A 20487-nucleotide genomic window follows, 5' to 3' on the forward strand; every position below is an offset into this window, starting at 1 on the left:
AATAGAGTGGAGTGCTGTGGAGTCAGTTTTCTAGACATGGAATCCTTTTGTACTTAGGAGTTATGGTTTCCTGCACAAGACCTATACAAGATCAAGCCAATGAACACTGTAGTATGGATGAGCAAGAAGTTCATAAGGCCATACTCCTAGCTGGGGAACTATTGGTGGTTCACAGACACTGGGCATTAGGAAAGTAATTCTTCTTTGGGAGGATGGCCACTGGTACACTGTCCCAGTGGATGGCCCTAAACTTATTTACATACTCCAAAAGTTCATGTGTTTGAACCACTTTCTCCAGCAAGATTGTCATATAAAGGCCCCAAAACCTTCTGAAGCAGCATTACCAGCAAGGGACAAGTGTTCAGACAGGAGCCTGTTGGAGACGTTCCACATTCAAACCACAGCACACATCCATGTAATTAGGATGCAAAGTTGATTTATTCTCCAATGCAAATTAAATTCATTCCAGGTATCTTAGTTAGAGCTACTATTACTGTGATGAAACACTAACACCATAACCAAACTACCTTGTGAAGTGGGGAGGGAAGAGTTTATTTGGCTTGCACTTCCATATCACTGTTCATCTTCAAAGGAAGTTAGGACAGGAACTCACACAGGGCAGGAACCTGGAGGCGGGAGCTGATGCAGAGGCCATGGAGGGTGCTGTTTTCTGGTCTGCTTCCCAGAGCTTGTTTACCTGCTAGCTTATAGAACCTAGAACCACAATCCCAGGGATGACCCCATCCACATCAGTCAATGGGCTGGGAGGGCCCTCCCTCCCACTTCCACATCAATCACTCATCAAGAAAGTGCTCTACAGGCTTGTCTGCAGCCCAGTCTTCTGGAGGCATCTCAATCGGGGCTCCATACTCTCAATCGGCTCTAGCCTATGCCAAATGGACAGAACATTAGTCAGCACACCAGGTCCATGAGATGACTCAGTAGGTAGAGGTTGCTTGCTGCCAAGACCAGTGACCTGAGTTTGGTCCTTAGGATCCACATGGTAGAAAGAGAAGTGATTCCTGCAAGTTGTTGTTGGATCTCCACACATGCTTTATGGCATGTGTATGCATATACATATGTATAATCAATAAAAATATCATAAGTATATTTAAAAATTGTCAGCTGGGCATTGGTTACACACACCTTTGATCCCACTATTCTAGAGGCATAGGCAGGTGGATCTCTGAGTCTGAGGCTAGCCTGGTCTACAGAGTGAGTTCCAGGACAGCTGGGGCTGTACAGAGAAACCCTGTCTCAACTCCCTATGTCTTTAAAATATATCTATACAAAAATAACTGTTTTAAAGTAAATTTCTTTATGATTCCTTCCCAGCAAATGTGTTATTTGTGTATCTGTCTTATAAACTATATATTAATTACTGAGGCAGGGCTGAGGTTGTAGCTCAGTGGTAGAGTACTTGTATGTCTGAAGGGGGTTCAATCTTCAGCACCAGAAACAAATTTCAAGTGAAAATGGGTTGCAAGTGGAAAATATTTAAGAAGGGCTGACCTCAATTCAAGGAGCAGCTCTGTTGGAATTGTCAGCAACAGCAGGTCTTAGGTGTGGAAGGAACCACATTAGCAAGTTAGGGATCCTGTAGGTGAATCTGAAATGCCGTTAGACGTTTAGGACATGCAAATGTGTAAACAAACTCCGCTTTCTGTGCTGTCCCCCTAATAAAGCTCCAATGTAACGACTTAGCAAATATCAGCAGGGATTCCAGACAAAGTTCCTCCAGTGGGCAGAAGGACCCCTTCCTTGGGTTGCAGCCTGGAAGGGTCTGGGTAGGAAATGCACCTGACCTGGGCACATGACTTCTTCTCTCTCTTCTCTTCTCTTCTCTTCTCTTCTCTTCTCTTCTCTTCTCTTCTCTTCTCTTCTCTTCTCTTCTCTTCTCTTCTCTTCCTGAGCACATGACTTCTTTTTCTCTCTTCTTCTCTTCTTTTCTCTTCTTTTCTCTTCTCTTCTCTTCTCTTCTCTTCTCTTCTCTTCTCTTCTCTTCTCTTCTCTTCTCTTCTCTTCTCTTCTCTTCTTCTAATTTCCGTCCCCTTTCCTCCCCTCTCTTTCCCTCTCCCATCCCTCCCTCCCCCTCCTTCCCTCTCTTTCCTTCCTTCCTTCCTTCCTTCCTTCCTTCCTTCCTTCCTTCCTTCCTTCCTTCCTTTGCAAAGACTCAAGAGCTATCTGAAAAAGCTGCCACTGAGCAGTGAAACAAATAAAATTAACAATTATGCTACACTGAAACCATATCCACTATGCTTACATCTGACAGTTTGGAAGAAAACACAGTTGCTGTCTTCAGCAGGTTGGAGACCACATCCTCTGAACAGTCCTGTTTTCTTCTACATTCCCAGGTGGTTGGGAAAGATGCCAACTTTTGTTGAAGGACCTTCTAAAGCTGTTCCAGTTAACTGAGATGAAAGGATGGATCTATTCAGCATTGTGGAGGTCCTAACAGATCAATGAATGGATGGCCTTCTCCACTATCTAAATGAATGTTGGGCATTAGATAACACCACAAAAGTACAGATACCGAAACTCAGGGTAAGGGGATGTTCTTGAGCAACAACCTCTTTTCTTCAGTAAAGAATGGGAGAAGAGGGAGCACTCTGTGAATTAAAACAAGCTAAACACTTACCTCCATCAACCTCACGGATGCCTTTAGCTATCAGGAATCCAGCCAAATAAGCCATGAGATAACTGGGGAATTAGAACAGTGATCAGACATATCCTCTTATCAGGAATCACTCAATTTTAAATGTGTGATAAATGGGCTGGAGAGATGTTTCAATGGCGAAGAGCACTTGTTGGAGGTTTGGGGTTCAGTTCCTAGCACATACACAGTGGATTACAGCTGCCTATGCCTCCAATTTGAGAGGATCGAACACTTTGGGCACTGCATGCATGTAGTACATGTACATACCACACAGGCAAAACATTCATACCCATAAAATTAAGATACATGAATTAAAAATAAAATGTTACTGAACTTTTCACCTATTTCAATGAACAGCAATGCTCTTTAAAAAGCAGTAGCCTCCAAGTTACAGTCGGGATAGTTCTCCATTTTACAAGGTGGAGTAAGTCAGACAGAGTCATTCAGGAATCCACACACAAATATCCAAAGCCTGCATAATAACAACAAAAAGTTATGTAGAAGATAAATAATGAGAGGCCTGTCATCAACTGAAAGATGCAGTGATAAAAATCACAGTAACACAATCAACATGGTATCGGCATCAGGGCAGACAAATCAGTGGAACCGAACAGTGAATCCAAAAATAGATCTCAGCATATATCATAATTTAATATGTGACAAAGGCAGTATTTCAATTCTGTGGGAAAGAATGGTTTATTTAATAAGCAGTGCCGGTGTAACTGGCTATTCATCTAGAACAAAATGAACTTGGGTCTCAATTTCACAAGTCTAAAAACAGATTCTAAATGGATTAAAAACGTCAGTGTAAGCACTAAGCCTTGGAGAGACATTCAGGTAACTACATTCAAATGTGGGTGACAGAGAACATGTTCTAAAAAACGAAAACCAGAAACTTGGGAAATGGGAAATGTATGGTAACAAAATTCAAAACCTTTAAATGGCAAAAGATGCCAAGGCAAGTCATGTCAAAACTTGTTTAGTGAAGCATGTGAAACACAGATAAGTCGTGATGGGGTAAATATTTCTCACACACAGCAAATTCAGAGAAACTGGTAAAGAAAAGATAAAACATAGGGGCAAAAGGCAACAGGGAATTCACAGAATAAGTCCAAGTAACTAATAAACATGTTAAAGATTTTTAAACTCACCAGCATTTTGGGTATTGCAAATTAGAATAATAATGGATATCTAGCCAGATGTGGTGGCATACACCTATAATCCCACACTCAGAAGGTAGAGGCAGGAGAAACAAGGCTAGCCTTATCTACATGGTGAGTTTGATTTCTTCCTGGGCTTCATGACACTCTGCCTAAAAACATCGAATAATTATGAGGCATTATATTACACCCATGAGATTAAAAACATTCAAAAGACTATTACTATTGCAGTGTTTGTGAAGCTGTGAACTGTTCCTGTCTTTGGAGAGAAGATAGTCTTAAAAACATCTATTAAAGAGTCCACACAACCTTTGACCCACTGATTCAAGCCCTGGGCATGTAGAAATAATTAACAAGCCAATATGGAAGGCTGTGTGCAGAATGGTAGGAGCAAAAAATTAAAAGCAAAATGAATGCATAACCATGAGGGAACAGTTTAATACATCTCTCTTTTTGCTGAATTTGCAAATATGGCTGAATAGTGTCTCTGCTTCATAAAATACTAGGCTTCTACTTCCAAGGTAGAATTGGAACTTCTTGTGAACTAGGATTCTCACGAGCGTGGAGTGAGAAGGGCAAGCCACTGGAGCCATACGGCTCCTGGAGATAGACTGATGTACACTGGTGTGTGTGTGGTGTGTGTGTGTATTTACATTTGTAAGCAGACTTCTATCTGTGTGTGATCACATGAGCTTAAGGACGATGTAAGACATGAACTACATAGGGTTAACAGTGTCTCTGCCTCTCCGGGGTAAGATTTGGGGTGATGCAGTTGTGATTTATGCCTTTAAGCACTCATGAGGCCTCGAGGTCATCCTGTTTTACAGAGAGAGTTCCAGGACAGTCAGGACTCCACAGTGAAACCAAGTCTCAAAAATAAACAAAACAAAAGAACAAAAACCTATTGTGATATGCTATCAATGCATCTGCGTCTTAATGTGTTTATCATTTGCCTTTCTTATCCCTGGGACCAAAGTCAGGACAAGAAGCAACTAAGGAAGGAAGGGTTTGTTTTGACTTGCACTTGGGGTGGGGTGGGGGTGGGGGGCGGTGCATTATGGCAGGGAAGTCATGGTGGGAGAAGCAGCTTTCAGTTGTGATGACAGGATCTCTTGAAGCTCCTAGCTCACATCTAGGTGTAACCCAAAGCAGAGAAGAGACAAGAAGTGGAGTAGGCCATAAACTTCAAGTCCACCAGACCTCTCCCAGAGGACTGCTTCCTCCAGATAGGCCCTACTTCTCAGTGATCCATGGCTTCCACAAGTAGTACCACTAGTTGGAGACCAAATATTCAAATATCTGTTCCTATGAGAGAGATTTTGCATCCAGACCACAATCCTATGTTTAAACATTGTATGTGTGTGCATGTTTGCATATATAAGTATATATATGTATATTTCATGTACATATACATAGAATAATATATACTATATTAGAACAAGATGGAATTAACTATACCCAAGTATTTGAGAGTATGATTGATAAACTATTAAAATTTTTAAAAATGTTAACATATGTGATAAGATTGTTTTTCTGACAAAGTGGACATATGCAAAAAGGTCTACAGAGCTGGGCTATATAAATGCTTATGATACTACTGAGCCATGCAAAAGGTAGGAAGGGACAAATGTCATGTTGTTACTGTGGTACCCTGAAGGGAGTGGAGGTGGGGACAATAATGGGTTTTTTTTTTTTACACATAGCGGTGCAGTTTTACTTGTTCCATCAGTCTAAATGCTTTGTAATTTAAAATAATAAAGAAATTAAAAATATAGTCTTTCTTCCTATGATATGATAGCTTCCATTCTGTATTGGATTCTTCTTTTTTCCTTTTTCTAAATAGTTTCTTGGTCCCTCTAGCCTCCTTTTTAAGTCTTTGCTCTTTTTAAGTCAAGAATGAGTGTTGAGTTTTTCTGTATTTTTGGTCTCACCTAAGACAGTCTGGTTGCTCTCCCTTCTTGTTTGTCTCTTCCTTGTCTGCACTCTTCTATGTGGGTCTCAGGTCTTTAAATGCAACACCTATATTTACAGTCCCCCGAGAATATATCTCTCACTCCCCGGCGTTCTCCTGTGCTGCAGATGCTGGATTCCGTACTACTGACAGCTACACTTGAACATCTGTTTAGACTGATCTCAGTATGACCCCAAATGGAACTCTTGACCAACCGCCCTCTCCCACTTCTCATTGTCTCCAAACTTGACGTGACCTCAGAGGGGTTCTACTTCGCATCAGTTTGTGGTAGTCAGAGGGTGCTAAGGGGACTCTCCTCACTCCTCCCATAGACTATCCTGTGTGCTGACTGGTTTTGTGTCAACTTGACACAGGCTGGAGTTTCAGTTGAGGAAATGTCTCCATGAGATTCAGCTGTAAGGCATTTTCTCAATTAGTGATCAAGTGGGGAAGGCTCCTTATGGGTGGTGCCATCCCTGGGTTGGTAGTCTTGGTTCTATAAGAGAGCAGGCTGAGCAAGCCAGGGGAAGCAAACCAGTAAAGAACATCTCTCCATGGCCTCGGCATCAGCTCCCGCTTCCTGACCTGCTTGAGTTCCGGTCCTAACTTCCTTTGGTGATGAACAGCAATGTGGAAGTGTAAGGTGAATAAACCCTTTCCTCCCCAACTGCTTCTTGGTCATGATGTTTGTGTAAGAATAGAAACCCTGACTAAGACATCCCAGAATGCCTTATTTAGTCAGGACCCATCCTCCTATCCTGACACAATTCATGTTCCATAACTCTCACCCTTTTCTTTTCTGATCGACTAAAATGTTTATGTCTCGCTTTGGTTTTTTGAGATAAAGCCTAATGCAAGGCCTCAGCCTGGCCATGTAGATCTCATGATCTTGTTCTGCCTCCCGAGTGCTGGGATTACAGGTTACATGAGTAATACTAAGTTTATCTTTTGTTGTTTATCTGATCATATAAGAAAGCTCTGAGAAGCCTGGCATGATATTGCCAGTCTTTAATCCCAGCACTTGGGAAGCAGAGGCAGGTGGATCTCTGTGAGTTCCAGGGCAACCTGGTCTACAGAGCAAGTTCCAGGACAGCCTGGACTACATAGTGAGACCATTTCTCTTAACAACAATGACAAACAAAGCAACAAGACAAACAAACACAACAGAAAAAGAAAGCGGCTCAAGGCAAGCACGCCATCCTAGTCATTAATGTTAGTCAGATGCCAAGAACAGTGCCTGGTCCATGGAAGGTTCTTAAGGGCTGGGAGATGGCGCTTTCTGTCCATCCAGTCTAGTGTACTTGTTATGCTTTGCATTACTGAGAGACCCTATCACAAACAAAACAAAACATGGTAGACAGGGGCTAGAGAGAGAGCTCGGTAACTAGGAGTACTTGCTGCTCTTCCAGAGGACCTGGCTTTGATTCCCAGGACCTGCTTGATGATTCCTGGTCGTCTAACTCCAATTCTAGGGGCACTGACAGCTTCATTTGGCCTCTGCAGACCCCAGGCACCACATGAAGCAAACAGACAGAACATCCATACACATAAAACAAATAATAAGTAAATAAGTAATGTTTAAAGAGAGAAGGTCTGGAGAGACCATACTCCATCATGACGAGTGCTTGCTGCTCTTCCAGGGGACTCTGGTTCAATTCCCAGCACCCACACGACAGCTCAGAACTGTCTGTAACTCCAGATCCTAGAGGATCCTGACATCGTCTGTCCTTTGAAGTTACTGCATGTATACGGTGCACAGTCATACAATGTAGAAAAAATATACACACACATAAAAATTAAGTAAACCAAAAATCCAAGATAGATAGTACTTACAGAATGACTACTAAGTTGTCTTCCATGTTCCACATGTAGACACAAAATTGCCACCCCTAGCCTCACGAGCAACAAAAAGGACAAATTAGTGCATCGAACTCGCTCTAGACATGAAACTCTGAGCTAAACCAGTCCTCCTAAGCGTTTTCACTTTTCATTTACTATTTTGTTATTTTATGCACGTACACACACACACACACACACACACACACACCGAGGTGCACAGGTAAAGGAGTTGATTCTTACCTTTCCTATGTTTTCCCCAGGAGTGAAGTCAGACGGCACCATGCACCCAGCGCCCGGCACTCGGTGCCCTTTCCTGCTGGGCCTTCTCTCTGGCCCACTCCTACCTCCCTTAAGCAACGGTTTTCTGTAAGATGCTTTTTGCTCGTCTTTAAATCCTGATGCTTGATGCTTTCCTTCTCTCTCCTAGGAGTAATTCTGTGTTTGCAGCTCACTGAAGAAACTTTCTCTTATGCTTCCCTTCGCTGTGACAAACCAGTTCTTCCTAAAAGTACCTCTTCCATGCTTGCCTGAGATTTGGCAGTTGTACATCTCTCTTACCAGTCACTCAGCCTTCAGCCTTGGAAGTCTGCTTGTTTGTGACTCAGTTGTCCTCACATCTGCATGAATCTGGTGAGCTGGAGTTCCTGGACTCTGGGCCCTGGTGGCCACCCTTCCTTTTCCAAGGTAGTTCTGTACAGCCTGACTGGGCTGCCAGCCACCGCTGGCTCTATGTGCAGCTGCAGTCTATTAACTGTACCCTCACCCATCCTAACCAAGACATTGTGAAGTATGCTTCAGATTCCGAGAGGAAGTGAATGGCACAAATGTGAGATAATAAAAAAATGTGTTCCTAATGCCTGACACTCCGTTTCCTTCCCACTAATCGGCTCGATCGTAAAATCAAAGATAGCCACCCACATCCTGAGGGAACTCATTGAAAATCTCAGGCAGCTGGAAAAGTTTCTAATTTCCTTTTACCATGGCTCTAGTAGTCAAATTAAAGATGGTTCGAAATTCAAATATGCATCTTTATGTCTGTTTTCAAAATCACCAAAAGACCAGCTTTTGACCATTGACTTCTGTGCTGAATATGTTTCCCCTACCAAAAAAAAAAAAAAAAAAAGTTAATTTGAGAGTTTGGGAACATGTTAAACTATTTTTATCTAAGGTACCTTAGCATAGCATTTCCTGCCCACATAATATTTCTCAGCCACAGAAAAATATGCTTTAAAAATTCTCTCCTTTCAAAAAACAATATTCTCAATGCTCTGTTTTTTTCTCTTAAGATTTATTTATTTATTTATTTATTTATTATGTGAGTACACTGTAGCTCTCTTCAGACACACCAGAAGAGGGCATCAGATCCCATTGCAGATGGTTGTGAGCCACCACGTGGTTGCTGGAAATTGAACTCAGAACCTCTGGAAGAGCAGTCAGTGCTCTTAACCGCTGAGCCATCTCTCCAGCCTGCTTTGGTTGTTTAATATATTTCTGTAACATGTTGGATTTGAGGGACAAACTGGTCTCTGTTCACACCTTTATCCAAGGCCAGAAATGAGTTAGTAAAGATCACAAAGTCACACAGTCACCCAGAATAGGATTATCTACTTGCTCCTTTTGTATTTCATGTATATGGATACTATGCCTGTCAGCATGCTACATACATGCCTGTTGCCCTCACAGGGCAGAAGAGACTGTCATATTCATGCAACTGGAATTACAGTCTGTAGAGAGCCACCATGTGGGTGCTGGGAATGGAACTGTGAGCTGTGAAGGGCAGTCAGTGTTCTTAACCACTGAACCATCTCTAGTCCCTGGCACATTCTCTCTCTCTCTCTCTCTCTCTCTCTCTCTCTCTCTCTCTCTCTCTCTCTCTCTCTTTTTCTCTCTTTCCTTTTTTCTTGTTTTGTGTATGTATGTGTGGTACCAGTGGTGGGACCCAAGGCCTTGTGCACATTAGCTAAGGGCTCCGTTGGTGAACTTTGTCCTAATCTGCTATAGTTGTTATAAGATATTGAGTCAGCATCTCTCTCAGTTGACAAGGGCTCCTAAATCCCCTCCCAGAAACACCCGTCTGATAAGAAGGTGGAGAGCTAGGACTGTGCATTTACTTCATTAGTATTTTTGCATTGTCTAATTTAAGTGCTCTAAAGCATATGCCTTTAATCCCAGCACCTGGAGGCAGAGGCAGGCAGATCTTTGTGAGTTCAAAGTCATCTTGGTCTACAGAGTGAATTCCAGGCTAGCCAGTGTCAAAATAAATAAAAAAATAAATAAATACAATTTTAAAAAATGTTCTTCCAGAGGATCCAGATTAGATCTTTCAACTCACTACCTCAGTCTCAACACAGGGTACACACCTATTCCATCAGGCCTAGCTCAAAACTGTTATTCATGGAAAAAAGAAATAAATAATATATAGTTATATGAAAAGTTACATATATAGTTTATATAAAATATACATTACATATAACATATATACGTAAGTTTATATGTATACAAAGCCCCACTTGTGTGTGTGTGAATGTGGTTGCAAAAATATATTATACTTATATACATATATATATATGTAAGTTTATATATATATATAAAGCCCCGCTTGTGTGTGTGTGTGTGTGTGTGTAAGTGTGCTTTCATCCATGGGCTAGGGTTCATGCAAAGTCAAAAATCAACTTGCAAGAGTTGCTGTCTCCTTCTACCTCAGTTTTAGGTAGGATCGCTTTTATTTATTTTATTTCTATTCATTTTGAGAACGCATGGCGCAGGGGTGGGGGTGGGGCTTGCTGTAAATGTGGGTGTTCTTGAAGGCCAGAAGAGGGTGCCAACAGACGCCTGGAGCAGGAGTTCCAGGCGGTTCTATGTGCTGGGAACTGAGCTCAGGTCCTGGTCAGAGCAGTGTGTGCTCTGAAACACTGAGCCATCTCTTTAGACCCCCTCACGTTTTGTTTTGTTTTGTTTCCACACTGGGGACTCCAATCTGACCTAGACACTTATGGGCAATTCTCTTGTCTCTACTGTCAGAGTGCTCGGATTACAGGTATGTGCTGCCACAGTTGGATTTTTAAAGATTATTTATTTATATGTGTTTTCTGTGCAGGAGTGTTTTGCCTTCATGCATCTCTGTGTGAGAGTGTCAGATACCCTGGAACTGGAGATACAGACAGTTGTGAGCTGCTCTGTGGGCACTAGGAATTTGAACCTAGGTCCTCTGAAAGAACAGCCAGTGCTCTAACCACTGAGAAATCTCTCAGCCCCCATATTTGGCTTTTTATGTGGGGTCTGGGAGTGGAACTCATCTCATCAGACTTATATGTCCAGTTCTTTTTGCACACCCACCATGCCAGATCATCAAAGTTGGCATCTTTAAGAAAGTCACTTGTGCTTTGACTACTGATATCAAGGAATGCAGAGAAGAGATCCTGAATTCTCCATGGGGTAGGAACTCCACCTGAGAACAGAGGACAGGACAGACCTATTACTCCCCGCCATCACGCTTAGCCAATAGATCCTCCACCCGAGCTGGTGCTGAGTCTACCTTCTCCCTTGACTCATTTCTGCAAGCTACTCCGAAGAACTCCTACACCTCTGTAGGAGATGTCGGATTGCAGATAGGAGTATATGTGACATTCTCCCAAGAACTCCTTCTATCTCCTTTCTAAACCCTTTACAGAGTACTGGGTTATATCATTAAGAATAAGATGTATGAGGCAGGGCCTCCACCTTTTTTGAAATTTCCCCATTAGTCTGATTTGTACTCATCAAAACCATTTTGAAAATTTGCTCTTCACATCTTTCACCCAGATGCAGGGATGTGGACGATTATTGCTCATCATCTGCTGTATTATTTGCAGGGACAATACACAAGTTCTCTCTTTAATCCGTTCTATTTTCACTTTTACTTGTGAAAAATGAAAACCTACTTTTCATTCCTTGTCATGTTTTGGATGCTGTTCAGAACGTCCACGTGGCTGTTAAAATGTGGCCGAAATGAGAATCTATTGACTAGATCTTTATAGAGATGGTAGCGTTCGAAAGACCAAGACAATGGGAGAAATTAAACAGGAAGTGACAAATTTAACTGTAAAGTTCTTGCATTTCTGTGCTATAGAAATTAATAACACTAGCTGGAAATGTAGTTGTTTTGTGCACCACAGCTAAGACTCATATGTGTGTACTTACATGTATAGGATATCTAACCAATTCAATTCAATTATGTTTATGAAGATACACTTATGTACTATACCTGCTATTAATTAATTAATATTTAATAATAAGGTAGTTTTAATTAGAAAAATCTTTTTGAATACATCAAGTTTCCAGTAGCCTTATTTGTAACACTTTATTTGCCTCAATTCCAGTTAACACATCATGTTTTAGAAGCCCTCCAACCCCCAGATCCTTAGCAAACTAAACCCTTCTTCAAACTCTGAGCCTACATTTATCCCACAGTCCAGCATCCCTGTCTAGGAGTCGCTTCTGTTCTGAACTGTTTTACAACTGAACTCCTCCCCCAACAGCCATCTCGCAGGTGGAGAGCAGGGACTATGCTTTGCATCACTCTATCCGCATTGCCTAACTTAGGTGTCAAACACACGCCTTTAATCCCAGGACCAGGGAAGCAGAGGCAGGCCAATCTCCGTGAGCTCAAGGTCCTCCTGGTCTGCATATTAATAACATTCATAGACAAAAAAAAAAAAAAAGCTAAACAAGAAACAACAACAAAAAGCTCTGCTGTTCTTCATACACAGAAGTCTGATCCTTTGAACACGTGAAGAGTTCATAGCAGTCCACATAGAAAAGATGAAGGATCCAGAGAGACATTGACAATGGAGATGAATGCAACATTCACAGGAGAGAGGTAACTGGCTTATCTATCTATGAAGGGGTAATTCTTTTACATTCTAAACCCTGCCCATTCTAATCACTGCACTCCTGTACGTTTCTTCAACAGAGGCTTCTTTAAGAACTATGGCAAGGGGCTGGTTGAAGACCACTGATTGCTCTTCCAGGAAAACTGGATTCAATTTTCAATACCCAAATGACGGCTCACAACTGTCTATAACTCCAGTTACAAAGGATCTGCATGCAAGTGGTTCCATCAAAATACTGGCTTATTCAACCTGCTTTCTTTTCTTATCTTTTATTTATTTAGTTAGTTTTTAAAAGATTTGTATGTATATGAGCATGCTGTCGATGACACACCAGAAGAGGGCATCAGATCCCATGACAGATGGTTGTGAGCCACAATGTGGTTGCTGGGAATTGAACTCATGACCTCTGGAAGGGCAGCCAATGTTCCTAACTACTGAGCTATCTCTCCAGCCCCTCAATCTGCTTTCTTATGTAACTCAAGAAAACCTGCCTAGGGATGGCACCACCCATAGTGGGTTGGGCCCTTTTCCATCAATCACTAGCCAAGAAAATACCCATAGATATGCCTGCACATCAGTCTGATGGGGGCAATCCTTCAACTGAAGGTCCCTCTTCCTAGGTGACTCTAGTTTGTGTCAAGTTGACCAAAAAAATGACCAAATACACCCCATCTCATGGCAATTTTCAAACCACATTCTTTATCGCTCATTCTGTATTCCAGAAGCAGTCACCAGTCACACCCCTAGCCTTCATCTTTGAGGTCAAGGAACACACTGCAAGGAATATCTGGGATTCTTCTGGCTTTTCTCCACTTCCAGCAAGGTTTCCATGCAGTATGAGGAGACTTCTAATCCATCCCTCCGGTGTCTCTTTCCCGTCATTCCCTACATCTTTCAGCTTTTCTTTGCCTTAGTCACCCTGTTCCTCTCCCTGACACTGCTTCACAAGTCTGCTTCTTACACGTTCTTTGAATCAATATTTTCACACACACACACACACACACACACACACACACACACACACACTCCGTCCCTGCACCATTCAGGAGAGCTGATTGTGAAATGTGTGGGAAGTCTGGATGCTTCAGGAGGATCCCTTGAATGCGGCCCCTGGTAGGAATATCTACTTATTGTATAAGCAACTCCCTGCCCCACGCTAGCACTGGCTGTTAAATTCCCACCAGCTACCACTGCCTACTCCTTTATGATTTTATTCCCTCGCTTGCCTCCTGCAACCTGTCTAAATTTAATTCAGAAATCACCATTTCTATTTAACACGGGCTCACAGAACATTTGCATTTGAAGATATAAAATACTTAAGAGCAGATGGTGTCACCACTCAAAGCCTTTATCTCCTGTCTGTACCGTGGTGATAACATGCTCCTTGTTGGCTAGGGTGGGACTTGACAAGGGGACACACACACACACACACACTGCCTGGCTAATGTTACTGGTGTCCTCCTCCACATTCACCCGGCCTTGGAGTGTTCAACTGTCAACAGACACTGTGGAGCTGTCATCCTTTTGAGTAGCTAGCACTAATGGCTCAGCAGTGATGTGTGCTTGGAGCTGGAGAAATAGTTTGAACTGGAAAGGGGGGTAACACACAGCAACCAGTCCTCCCTTGCGTATTGCTATAGTATGCGAAAAGCAGGTCTGTTTTGCATGACTGGACCCTGAGAAGTTTGGAATGATGCTAAATGGGAATTCCTGGGTTGTTATCCTCGTTGGCTGTCCTCCTCTTGGACACTTTCTACTCTGGGAGTCCTCACCCAGTGTTCAGCCCCGTTCAGCTTTGCCTTGGTTTTTCGGAAAGAATTTTGCAGTTTTTCTTGGGTCAATGTGAGTAGCCTGGGCAAGGCACAGGGGTGGCCCTCTCCCATCTTCTCTGGAGTCCAAATTGAGGCCTTCTATGACATCCAGCATCTGATTTGGAGAAAGGCCATGGACCTGTTTGCCTCGGTGGGATCTGAATTATTTTTCATTGTGTGACCAGCATATGTGAAAGGAAAAAAAAAAAAAAAAACCTGGCTCACTTGATTCAAAGAGCTTTCAGCCTGCAGGGTGAGGAAGGCACAGGGCAGGGGTGGCCCTGGCTGTGACAGTGGGAACACAAGGTGGCTGTTCCCTCAGCAACAGATCAGGGAGCAGAGAGAGTGGCACTGGAAGTAGGGCCTGAGATAACTTTCTAAAGCCAGTCCCCAGAGACCTACTACCCCCAACCAAGTCCCACCTCCTAAAGGCTGCACAGACTCCTTAAAGGGTGCCACCAGCTGGGCATCAGTGGCCCAAACATTAGCCTGTGGAGGACATGTCAGGCTCTCAGCACAATGGAATTTATATCTGGTTCTTCCTCCAAGGGCGATTTTACTTGAGAATGGAAGTGTTTTCCTACACTGGTATTGTCGCATTTGATGTGATCAATTATTTCCTACTGTTAATAACCACACATCTTAGTGACTCACAAGTACCTCAGAAATGGGTGAAGTCCAGCTGGGAGAGATGGCTTTGTGGATAAAGGACTCAGTGCACAAGCATAAGGACCTGAGTCCTAATCTTCAGCACCCATAACTCCCATTGCTGTGGGGAGGTGAGACTGGAGATCAGTTGGATTTCCTTGTGGCAAGCCTAACTCCAGGCTCAGTGAGGGACCCGGACAGAGCAGGATGCCTGAGCTCTGACCTCTGACCTCTCCCTCCATCTGCCCCATGTGCTTGTACACACCACACATGTGAAACAAGCAAACAAACAGCATACAGTGTTTGGGTTTTTTTTTTTTTTTTTTTTTTTTTGCTTTGTTTGTTCGTTTTAAATAGAGGTTGTTTGACTTTGGGAGGGTACTAAGGTCTCTTTTTGTTGTTTTTGTGGCTCCAAGGCTCCTATGTAAGAGTTTATTTTCAAATTAGGTGTGTTGAGGTATAATTCATATGCAATAATATTTGCCCAATTTGGTATGAGTTTTGACAAACACACGTGCCAACACAGTCCATATAGAGAACATCCGTAAGCCTTCCTCAAGTTTACCAGGGCTCCACATAGCCAGCCAGAGTCTCCAGCCCTGGCTCCAACAATCACTGACCGTATCTGAGTGTTACATGCAAGATCGTATAACATGTATCCTTTGGGGTCTGCCTTCTTTTGCTTCAGTTAAGTCATTTGAGACATAACCACTCTCTGCTTGTGATAACACAGCGCACTCTACATACCAACACTTCAGCTCAGTGGTTCTCAATCTTCCTAATACAGTGACCCTTTAATACAGTTCCTCATGTTGTGGTGACCCCCCCCAACCATAAAATTATTTTTGTTGCTACTTCCTAACTGTAATTTTGCTACTGTTGTGAATCATAATGTAAATATCTGCTATGCAGGGACCCCAAAAGGGTTAAGACCCAAAGGCTGAGAACCTCTGTGCTAGATCATGATACACTACGTGTATAATGGTGGCCCCATAGATTTTAATGGGACTGAGAAGTGTCTGCCATCTGGTGACAGCCGTCTTTGTAAAGCCTTGTACTTGGGATAAAGATGAGGGGAACATGCCACCGTATCATCATTCATCAGACACTCTGACACACAGCGCAGAACCCTTGCTAATGACAAGCCTGTGTCACCGGGTTGTGTATCTATTCCACTTTCTGTTTTGCTACTTATAAAAGAAAAGGCCAACCATGATACAGTATGCCAAGCCAGACCAACAGCAGCCTCATCAATTTCTTGCTATCTGTGTCTCTCCATGACCTTCCAGAGGCTGTGTGCAGTGACTAACCTGTGCCATCTATATTTGTGCAAGGATACTTTGTGTTGTTGGCACACTGGCAAAATTTTCTCAGATATGTTTCTCAGAATGTATCCCAGTCATTAAGCGGCGAGTCTGCCCTTTCTGTTTGCTAGATACCATTTCATAGTATGAAAGCACCCTGGTTTGTTTAGCCATTCAGCGGTTACAGGATATTGGGATTGCTTCTAGTTTGGAGCGATTATGAGCAAAGTCCCTACACAAACCTACCTATGGAGTTTTGTATAAACTAAGGTTTTTGTTTCCTCGGGTACATTCTATAGATTGCTTTCTTTGCTTCCCCTACTCTTAAGGCTCCCTGGTTGGTTATCACCTTCAAACTCACCAATATGGGGGAGCCGCGTATTATTTTCCCAGCGTACAAAGTGGTGTGTAAGTTCCAGATGGAGGAATACTGTTGTTTTCTGGGTCTTTTGACGACTGATGTGCCCTCTCAGTGGACACAGGCAACAAATGGAGCAATGGTGAGAGCAAAGGGAGGAGTGAGGAAAGCGCAGGCGCAGGCAAGCGAGGACGGGGCGGGGCTTCTGCAGCAGGTGGTGTGATTAAGGGTGTCTTAATTAGCAGCCAGCTGCCTATAAACGCTGCTTCTCTGCTTACTAGCTGGAATGGTGACTCACAGAGCTATGATTTGCTTCAGTCCACGCTCACCATTTGTGCATCTGAGCTGATACACCACAGCTGCTATCTGGACTCTCAAGTGAGGCAATTAGAAGGTCTCTGGCCACCAGAGATCTCTATTAATAAAAAGATGTAAACAACAATACTAGTGGACTTGCCGAGATGTACGCTAACTCATTCGATCATCGTGGTTACCTCCGAGCTGGCGACGGGTTTTCCTACTTTGAGGATGTTACAGAATCTGAGACACAGAGGTGAAATGGCTTGCAAGGGGCAGAGCTGGAGCACAGACAGCCTGGGTGACTTGCAAGCCTGATCCTCAGACACCAGACTAGCCTGCTCTACACCCTCACCTCTGTGATTCACACGACTGGAATCTCTTCTTTCACTCTCTTACCAGTTCCTCCTCCTCCTCTTCCTGCTCCACCACCACCTCCTCCTCCTCCCCCCTCCTTTCTCTCTCATTCTCTCTCTGTCTCTCTCTCTGTGTCTCTGTCTCTCTCTCTCTGTTTTCTGTTACATGTAACCCTCGATGGCTTTGGACTTTCTGTGTAACTAAATACTGGCTCCTCCTGCCTTAGTCACTCAAGTGCTACAATTACGGTATGAACCACCATGCCCAGCAAGGTGACTTATTATCCATTTTTCATAGATGAGGGATTAGAGACTCAGAAAAATGAAGGAGCTAAGTCAAGGTCTCCACGCCTGTGGGTCCTGGAGTTGGGAGTGAAGCCTGAGGTGCCCACGCTCACTACCACCTCTCCCTACCTCTAATAAAATCACTTGGTTTTCCTTGGACTTGACCTAAGTTGAGAGGCTGTCGAAGACATGAAATGAAGATGAATTTGCCCGAGTCTCTCTTAACCTTGCTGCCTGTGCGTTTCTATGGGGAGCTGGCTCTACGCAGCCTGCTGCCCCAGAGAGGATCTCTGTGGGGACCAGGAGGGACATTGTGAAAACATTCTTGTTTTTACCTTTTTTTGAAACAATCAACTCCCCTAGGAAAGCTTGGAAAGAACAAAAATAAATACTTGTTAAGAGTAGATTTACAATAAATGTCCTTTGCATTCTTTGGGCTCACATTCTCTTAATAGGCCGCTTATTCTGGGCACCACGCTTGCTCTAATTAGTTTTTGCATCATGTGCCGGTTAGCCTCCTGAGAGAGTGGGAGCCTGAAAGCAGGAGTCACAGCTAGGCTATAAAACAGCTGGAGCAGCCCTTCATCGCCCTGCCCAGGTTTCTGCCTAGTGTAGGAGCAGGCTGGCCCTGTTATGGTCCATCTTGCCTGCTCACCAATGCCGGGGTGCAGGGGATGTTTGCTGTCCGTCATCAGCTCTATCAGTACCTTACATCGACTTTCTGCTAGCTTGGTGCTCAGCACTCTCGGACGCTCGCTATCTCCAGCCCCCGCTGCAGGCTTTATGTAGCTGTCAATCTCCCTGGTTGGATTATATGTTCCTGAATATGGAGAAATAGATCGTGCAAGATGAATGGGATCAGATTTCCCACACCCAGGAGCTGCTAGTTATGTAGGAGAACCTGGCAGATACATAAACAGTCAGACTCTAGGGCATGCCCTGAATTGTGCCACCATGACAACAACGGTAACAAAAAACATTTAAGGAGGGTAGATCCTGGTCTTGGCACCGGGACAAGTTCTGCACATTTTTTATGCTTCAGTCTGCAGTGAAAGTGTTACTGTAACAGTTATCTATTATACTGAGACTGGGTAACAGTCATAAACTCTCAGCAGAGAACATTTATTTTTGCTCCCTCATTCATGATTGGCTGGGCCCTTCTGCTTCCAGGGCAGCTGCCTGTTGGCTGTAGGCATCTGGGCTGCTGCGGGGAGGGGGTGGAGGGAGAGCTGGCAGCTCTGTAAAGTTCTCTGCTGAAACAATCTACCTGTTTTAGAATCTGGTCTTCTCCAGTATGTTAGCTCTAGCTGGTCCTCTGGGCAGGGGCTGGGCCAGGAGAGCCATTCAAAGGATGCAAGGATGCAAGGATGCCATACTCGAACCCTGGAGGCTGGGACTCGAATTGGGAACACGCGTTTCTGATGCATTTTCATTTGACCAAGGAAGATTTCCAAGGGTAACCCAGACTGAGGGAATGAAGAGACAGATTTTACTTTTTGGTGTGAGGAGTTCCAAGACTTACCCTGGGAGGAGAATGGATTCCAGAAGGGATAGAAATTGCAGCCACTTCTTAGAACTTCTGCTGGGCTCCATTACTACCCCTGTTCTGCTCATGATGGGACTACTGTAAAGAAACAATAATGGCAATACACACAAAAGGGATACAGCATCACCAACAAAAAGCTTTCAAATCCATTTACAAGATTTGAAAGCTGCTTTAGCCTGGAGGTGAGCGCACACTGTGGTCCTGCCCTGCTGACTTGCCTGAAACAGACCAGCAGGCCAGTAGAGCTCACTGTTGTAACTGACAGGTCCCATGTGCTGCCATCCCTCCCCCAGGACTCTGCTCTTCTACTTGAGGCCGTCTCCGGTGCCAGGATACACTCCTCACAAACTAGAACAACATTCCTATTTTAAAAGTTAATTGACCTTTCATACCATGCGCTTGGCCATCTCCATATTCTCCACGCATCTATTTTTTTCCCCATATTGCTTCTTACCTTTCCTATTTCAGTCTTATTCTGACTTAAGCTCCCCATTCATATACTTCCCAATTCACCCTCTTCGCCCCGTCTCCCAATCAAAGTCAACCTTCCTTCTGCAAGTGTGCAAACAAGTCGCAGGCAGCGAAATGAATCCTGTGAGATGGGACTGTGTAAGAGGAGAATGTCAGAAGGTCCAGACAATCGGGGGCCACTGGCAAGGGAATGAAATAAAAACCGGAAACCTTAAGAGTGACCTGCTGAACTTTCTGCTCCCTGAAACATCACCCTATAGCCTCCAATTCTTGGCTTTGCTCTTGCGGCCCCTGCAAGCTTTTCAGTTCTCAATAATTCTCTATTAAAATGCAAATACCTACTGGGAGTTGTTAAGCCTTATCAGCTAATGGTTGACTGTGGAGTGAACACAAGATCCTGCTTTAATAAAGCACAGGACAGCAGAGGGACAGGGCCATAGTGTGGAAGATTCAGGAAGGAGAGAGGGTATTTATGGAAGGGTCATTTTCTGGTCTTTCTTCTATTTTGGTCCAAGTGAACTTGGCTCACGATTACCCACAGCCACCTCCTTTGCCTTCTCAACAGCCGTGGATTTAAAATGGTTGGTTCATTTCTCCTTGACCTGAACATCCACTGAATTAAGGAGGGATGCTGGCATAGCTCTGCTTTGCCTAAATTAGGCAGACTAAGAGCCATGCTAGGAAATAGCTATATCACCCCCCCCCCCCCGGTCTATATTTAGCTGTACTTGATTGCATGAGTCCCCTGGTACACATGTGGCCTTGGTGGCCCAGTGAGTCACACAGCAAAGCCGAGATGCGGACAAGGAGTTGAGTGAGCTTCTTCAGAGGCAGGAAGTAAGCCTGACTGTAGACTTCCCACGGGTGCTTACCAGGAGGGACCAAAGGGGCACAGCTGCAGACTGCCCAATCCATCCCAATTGCCCAGACAACT

At 43.8% G+C, this 20487-nt stretch overlaps 1 long non-coding RNA gene across 3 annotated transcripts; it reads right to left on the minus strand.

Moving 5' to 3' along the window:
- Nucleotides 1–754: 754 nt before the first annotated feature.
- On the minus strand, nt 755–16739 carry LOC110295310 (uncharacterized). 3 transcript variants are annotated; one of them, XR_015046934.1, is made up of 5 exons: nt 16602–16739; nt 10943–11054; nt 7847–8705; nt 2998–3128; nt 755–887 (listed from the first exon to the last, which is right to left on the minus strand). It is a non-coding gene; the product is annotated as an uncharacterized LOC110295310 (long non-coding RNA). The 3 variants fall into 3 exon arrangements; XR_015046935.1 differs by having other exon boundaries at nt 822–887; nt 2991–3128; XR_015046933.1 differs by lacking the exon at nt 755–887 and having other exon boundaries at nt 2414–3128.
- Nucleotides 16740–20487: the final 3748 nt, after the last annotated feature.

The sequence above is a fragment of the Mus caroli genome, unplaced genomic scaffold (genome assembly GCF_978045245.1).
Source record: "Mus caroli unplaced genomic scaffold, Mus_caroli_1 scaffold_4, whole genome shotgun sequence".
Classification (NCBI taxonomy): domain Eukaryota; kingdom Metazoa; phylum Chordata; class Mammalia; order Rodentia; family Muridae; genus Mus; species Mus caroli.